Source organism: Hibiscus syriacus, unplaced genomic scaffold (assembly GCF_006381635.1).
Source record: "Hibiscus syriacus cultivar Baekdansim isolate YM2019G1 unplaced genomic scaffold, ASM638163v2 tig00111095_pilon, whole genome shotgun sequence".
NCBI classification, from domain to species: domain Eukaryota; kingdom Viridiplantae; phylum Streptophyta; class Magnoliopsida; order Malvales; family Malvaceae; genus Hibiscus; species Hibiscus syriacus.
The window spans coordinates 7,900,975-7,908,234 of NW_024062980.1; positions in this window are offsets into that span (position 1 = coordinate 7,900,975).

Here is a 7,260-nt window from a genome sequence, read left to right on the forward strand (position 1 = left end):
AATCTACCCGCTGGGTCTCTTGCCCAAAAATTCAAGTTAAGCTAAACCCTAAAATAAGGGTTAATATTTTATTCTTGGATTTTTATTGAATATCACTATAAAATTTTAATATTTAAAATAACACCCATTTCGATTTATTTTCCAAATTGATATTTTTTATGTAACATTATGCAATATAAGACAAAAATATTCTACATTAAATGTACTTAAAAGCGTTTTCTAAAAGAATGCATTCTATCTACCTAACAAATGACAATAAAAATCGCATTTAATAAAATATGCCTTTAAAATGTTTTATTTTAAAATAAAATCCTATGAACCAAAGATGTAGTTTAACTCCATGATTAAAAAAAACCTATTGTTGGTAGTTTATATAGGTAGAACTAGATTGTTAATCTTTGTTTTTTTTTATTAATGTCGGATTTAAGAGTTAAAGGTATCAATAACATCTCAAATTTCAGTTTAATAGTTTTGGGTTGACTCGAGAGGTATATAGACCATGTGGAGTTTATAATTGAAGTCTTTGGGCTGAATGTGAGCTTAATTAAAAGTAAATAGTGCCCAATTGGTCTTAAAAGGGGGATTTTTACATAAATGATAGAATAAGAGGGGACCAAAAGTGTAATTATCTCATTTATAAAAATAAGGTTGATTCCTTGGAATTTTATCACATGTTTGAGAGTGAGCTTTGGGAACAAAAGTTAGAGAGCTTTTATTTATTCTCTTCATCTATTCTTTCATCAATTTTTTCTTCCTTCCTTCCTTAAGCTCCCTAGATTGAGATAGGTTCTTTAAGTATCTTTCATGCTCCCTTTAGCTTAAAATTCTTCGTTAATTGTTCCAACAACATTTTTTTGCGATTCAACAACTTTTTTCATGTTTTGGCTAGAGGAAGTGGGTGGCGAGCATCCTAGGTCCAAGGAGACGGTGAGTAAGTGTGGTTGAGCTAAAGGAGCTTTATTTTGGATTCTCTAGCTAATGTAGTATATTTCTAATCCTTTGCGGTGTTATGACTTCCATAATCACGATGTTTGATGGGGATTTGGGTATTTGAGCATGTTTGAGAGTTTTTGCTTGATTCACGCTTAGATGACGTTTTTGGTGTAAAAATAGTGTTTTATAGTGCTAAATGACCCTGGATAAATTTACTAATCTTTAGAATTTGATTTCAGACCAAACTAGATTGTTTGGGAGGATTTTTGAGCGTTTTCGAGCTTAAATGAGAAATTTCTAGGTTTGAGTATCGATACTAGATGAATAGTATCGATACTAGATGAACTATGATAGTTTTGGGCATTTTATGGGGGTATCGATACTATAAGGCGGAGTATCGATACTGAGGGTGTCAATATAGATATTTGGTAATTTTGGCACTTCGAAGATGTTTTTTGTACTGATACTCAAGGGAGTATCAATACTACATGTAGGGTGGAACATCCTTTTCTCGTATCTTTTATCAAATACGAGTCAAAGATGCCACATGGACTTTAAAATATTTTTTTATGAGAGATCAGTAAAATTTTGTTCCTTTTAAACAAACCATAAACCAATTAATTATGGAAAAACCAAATTCAAAACTTTTAACAATCAATTCTAAACTATTTTCAAGCAACAACCTTGCAGTTCATAACTATAACATATAATAAGTGAAACTGCTTAAACTAAAATTTATCTTAAAGTCAGTTTAAACTAGTTTTATGAAAGTATTAACATGCAATCCATTTTTTATAGTAAAACCAACATATACTATTACAAATCCATTTGAAACTTAGTCATACACAAATATCATTAACATATATTATATACATGCCAACTAGAAAATTAAAAACATCAGAAAGGTGTCATTATTGATACTGGATATATAGTCCTCACTAGAAGATGCCAAATTACCTCATACTCCACTCTACGACTTTAACCTTCGCGTGAAAAATCATACACGCTAAGTATATACTTAGTGATGCATTTTCCATAACTTTAAAGTAAAGTATATCAAAATATAAATATATAATAATAATAATAATAATAATAATAATAATAAAACATATAACATAGTATGGATAATATCATATAATAATATATGATAGTGTAAAACTAACTTCTATCATAGTTACTTTCTTATAAATATAACTTGAAAATCAATAGTGCATATATAAAGTGTTTAATGCCCAACTGGATTATTCGACGAAAGATTTACTTTCAATCGAATTAATTAAACTTGTATTTTTCAATTTTCATTCAAATCATAGCCCAATGTAAATATATGAGAATGTGATGTATACGTGTCAGACGAATATACACAATTTGCACTTTTAGTGCCAAACAGACGCATAGACACTATAAACACAGTATTGATGTACCAATAATAAAACAATACCATAATACCAAAATCACATTGTATTATGTATTGTATTCTCAAGAGAAAAATAGTTCAAAATCACATCGACTATGTACTCGATGCAACTGCATACAGTAGTACCGAAATCACGTCATACTATGTCCATAATGCAAGAACTAATACCCCACCTCTATGTAATGCCAACTATACCAAATACTCTCAGTGTACCTAAAATAAGCATTTTCATTAAAATCACATATCATTCATTTATCAAAGGTATACAAAGATATAAATATTTTAAAATATCATATAACAGTACAATGAGCAATTCATACCCGAAATCATTCAAATTCCGTTTAATAAAATATTAGGAAAACATCATAATATAAATCAAATCATTTTCATTTCCAAAAAATATCATAATATAACAAGCTCAGTGCCACGAGAATAACTATGCAATATTACATGCATTCATTACCTGGCATACTAATGTGCAAAGTCATAAACATGCAAAAGTATATAACAAACATGAGATAGGCCAAGTGTTGTGATTGGAGGGATTTACGTGCATATCAGATGACACACTAGCCTATCTAGAATGGGATAGCCTCGGGGTAAGAACCATAATTTATGTTCATTGGAACTTATAGCCTTTAGTCTACCATAGATCCTCGAAAGGTCGCAGTAAGGTCTGAAATTTAAGTGCACTAGAAACTCACATCCCGAACCTAGTAGAGCATAAGATACGAATCCAAAATTTACGTGCGTCAGATGCGTACCAACAGACAATATATATATTCACAAACATAGAACGATCATCATAACGATAGAGTAACTCGGGTGTCCTGGCTGTTTTTCGAGCATTATACAAAGACCAATCTTATGTCATCCTACCTCGCTTGATTTCTAGGTAAGAATTGAGTTAACTTGTTTGTTTTCACTTGGATTGAATATTTGCAATTTATATGAACTCAAAACACCTTAGCCCGAACACCAAACTGACTAAACCAAAATTACCCAAAAATCACCGTGGGTATCGAAACTGTACGAACAGTATTGACGCTCACCCATTGGGTATCGATACTCACTTAGTATTGTTACCAAAATTTTCTTTGATGTTTTGAAAAATACCTTGGTATTGATACTCCAACGGGGAGTATCGATACTCCCGTGAGTATCGATACCAAATTTGGCTTTGATATTTTAAAAAATGCCTCAGTATTGATAATGACCTTATGAGTATTGATATTGGATCACGAGTATAGATACTCCTTAAAGGGTATCGATACTGGCTTTATAAATTACTTGGTTTTTTCTTTCCATAGAGAACAATATCAGTATTGTTCTTCCGGTACCGATAACGATGATATTTTATTTTGAACACGAAAACATAACCAAAACTCACCATACACTCCTCTAAGACTAGAAAGAGTCTTGCTTGAGGTCTTAGAGGTCAAAAGGTGTCATGTTTCAGGCTTACAACCAACAAAAATAGATCTTTCCATGAAATTACACTAGCATGCTACCATGAGAAAAACATACCGAAACACACATACAATGACCTACATGTAGTATGGTCAAGGTATAATAGTGTTACCTTGTCTCCAAAATACTGGAAAATGTTCCTCAAATTACCTAAGGACTAGTTTTTCCTTGCCTGTAGGCTTTGAGCTCTCCTATTGCTCTTGCACTAATCAAAGCCATGAGAATGAGTTGTTAACTCATTTTAAATCTTAAGAGAACACTAGAAACAATTATTATAACTCAAACTTCCCAAAAAAAAAGATTAAACCCCATTAAAACCCATTTATGGTTAACTTACTTAAACCTTGCAAAAGAAAACTTAATTTGAAGCTTAGGAGGTGTAGTTCATGAATCATACCCTAGAAATCACAGGGGGTGCTTGATTTTCTTAAAGGTTTAACCTTTCCTTGATTCTCGAGGGAGAAGATGGTGGTAAGGAATAGAGGAAAACGACAAAGAAATGTTAGGAAAAAGAGAAGGGGTTAACAGACATGATATCATCCTAATTAAATGGGATTTAGCCTTTGTTTCGAATTTTAGGATAATTAGACATCTAGTCCTTCCTCATTTGGTCCATTATTAAAATCATCCCCTTTTTAGGCTTGTTGGGCTCATATCAAGTCCAAATCAAGGATGGTTGGGTCAAATCTTTTTGGTCTATGGGGAATTATTCTAAAATCTAAATTAAATATACCCAAAACTCCCAACTCAAAATTCGAGGCGTTACAAAGGATTTGTTCAACATTATCTTGTTGAGGTTCTGGATTCACTTTCTGATTAATAGGTATAGAAACCTGAACACCATCAAAAGTGATAGTAGGAACTGCATTATAATTCAATTCATCATCAAAAGCAATGTCTTTAACCTTATTTCTTTCTCCAAACTCAATATCCTCAAAAAAATATTACAGTTCCCGTCTAAAAAATTGCTTAATTATTGGATCATAAAATTTATAGCCCTCAGATCGCTCATAATAACCAATATAGTAGTTTCTCACTATTTTGGAGTCCAATTTATCTTCACTTGTGGCTTATAAGGACTTACCTCAGCTGGACATCACCAAATGTGAAAATGCTTTAAACTAGGCTTTTGACCTGTCCAAAGCTAATAAGGTATTCTTTACAGCTGCATTAGTGGGTACACTATTCATAATATAAATTGTTGTCTTTAATGCTTCTCCCGAGAGAGACTCAGGTAAGGTAGAATGAGCAATCATACTCCTCACCATATCCTTAAGAGCTCTATTACGTCTCCCAGCTACACCATTCATACTAGGTGATCCTAGCATGGTGTATTGTGGGATAATATCACATTCCTCTAGGAATTTAGAAAATGGTCTAGGATGTTGTTCACCTAAGCCATCATATTGATTGTAGTACTCACCACCATGATCATATCTAATTTTCTTAATTCCTTTATTGTGTTGATTCTCAACATCAGGTTTATAAGCTTTGAACACGTCCAAAGACTAAGATTTCTCATGAATGAGATATAAGTACCCATAATGTGAGTAGTCGACTATGAATCTTATGAAGTATGTTTGACCATTCTAGGATGCCATAGGGAATGAACCATAAATATCCATATGAATTAATTCTAAGACGTCTGTAGATCTGTTGGCAATTAATCTCTTAATTTTGGTATATTTTCCATTGATATAGTCAACACATACATCAAATTCTGTAAAATCAAAGGAGCCCAAAATACCATTAGAAACTAAGTGCTTAATTCTACCTTTTGAGATATGACCTAGGCATTTATGCCATAATGATGTCGAATGTTCCTTATTTAATTCTCGGTTAATACCACAAGATTCCACGTGAAAGGTTTCATGGTATGATGTAATTGTATCCAGTAAATAAAGGTTGTCATACGTATTTAAATAACCAGTTCCAACAACATTTGAATTTAAAGACAAAGTAAACTGATTGGTTCCAAATGAACAATAATATCTAGATTTTTTTCCAATAAAGAAATAGAAACCAAATTATGCCTAAAAGACGGTACAGAGAAAGTGTCTTTTAAATCGAAATAATAACCAGTCCCTAATAGCAATCTAAAATTTCCAATTACTTTCACTTCTACCGATTTTTCCATCGCCCACGAAAATGTATCTTTCAACATCATATGTCTTTCGGTAGTTCAGGAAACCCTGCATAGAAACTCTTATATGAGTAGTAGCACCATAATCTATCCACCAAGTGTTTTTAGGTACTGAAGTTAAATTAACCTCAGAACAGACCAAAGTAAGAATCATACCCTTCTTTGCACGCCAAGCGTGATATTTGGTACAATCTTTCTTCACATGTCCATACTTATTACAAAAGAAACAACTTTCTTTATCATGTTTTTGTTTATTTTGAGTTGGACCCTTAACAGCTTCATTCTAATTTTTCTTTTTCTTGTCATTCTCTTTAGAAGCACAAGCCAAGTGCGCACTTTCATTTTTGTCTTGATTCAACCTTTCTTCCTCTTTAACACAAAGAGATATGATCTCGTGTAGAGTTTTTGGTAGTTGTAACTAATTTTAAATTGGTTAAACTACACAGGAAGCGTTACCAAAACCATAAGAATGATTATATATTCAGAAAGCTCGATCTTAAGTGCCTTAAGTTTTGAACCAATATGGAACACTCACATAATGTAATCCCTCAAATTTCCTGGACCCTTATACTTCATAGACATCAAAGTCAAAAGTGATGTCATCTCAAATCCCTTTAAGCATCAGGGTTACTTTCCGCAGTGAGAGGTGCATGTTGTTCTTCCATTAATGCAATGTCTATTTCCATACATCCAAACCCTATAAATAAGTGGATTTTCCTTTCCTTGAAATTTTTCCCATTAAGCATGGGAATAAAATTGATATTAGTAGAAACTATGGCAGAAGAAGAACTAGTTGAACAATATAAACAACAAGCTCACATAAACAAACAATAAATTCGAAATAATGGCTAATTCACATCACAATATACTTAACACTACATTAATATCAAGTCTTTAGACAATAATACTAATAGTAAATGGTACACTTGTTGTAGTAATCAAACATTGGCAATAAACTATGTCGAACAAAGGATTACTCTTTGGACTGATGTAATGCTCACGTAAAAATACCTTATAATTATCACATGTTTATTACCACAGGTGTTACTTGAAATCCGACCAAATATTAACTTTCCTTTGGGTTAATTAATAAACACATTAATTACAAGAACACAAAATCATCTTGATTTTTCAACTAAATAAATCTACTCAAAAGATGTCATTTTGGCAACATTTTGTTTCAACGAATTCACTAAAAGACCATACATACCCAAAATACGAATTTATTTATTCCTAAATAATTTCTTTGATAACCAATGATCAAAAATTAAACTTTTTTAATCAAACTCAACTAAAT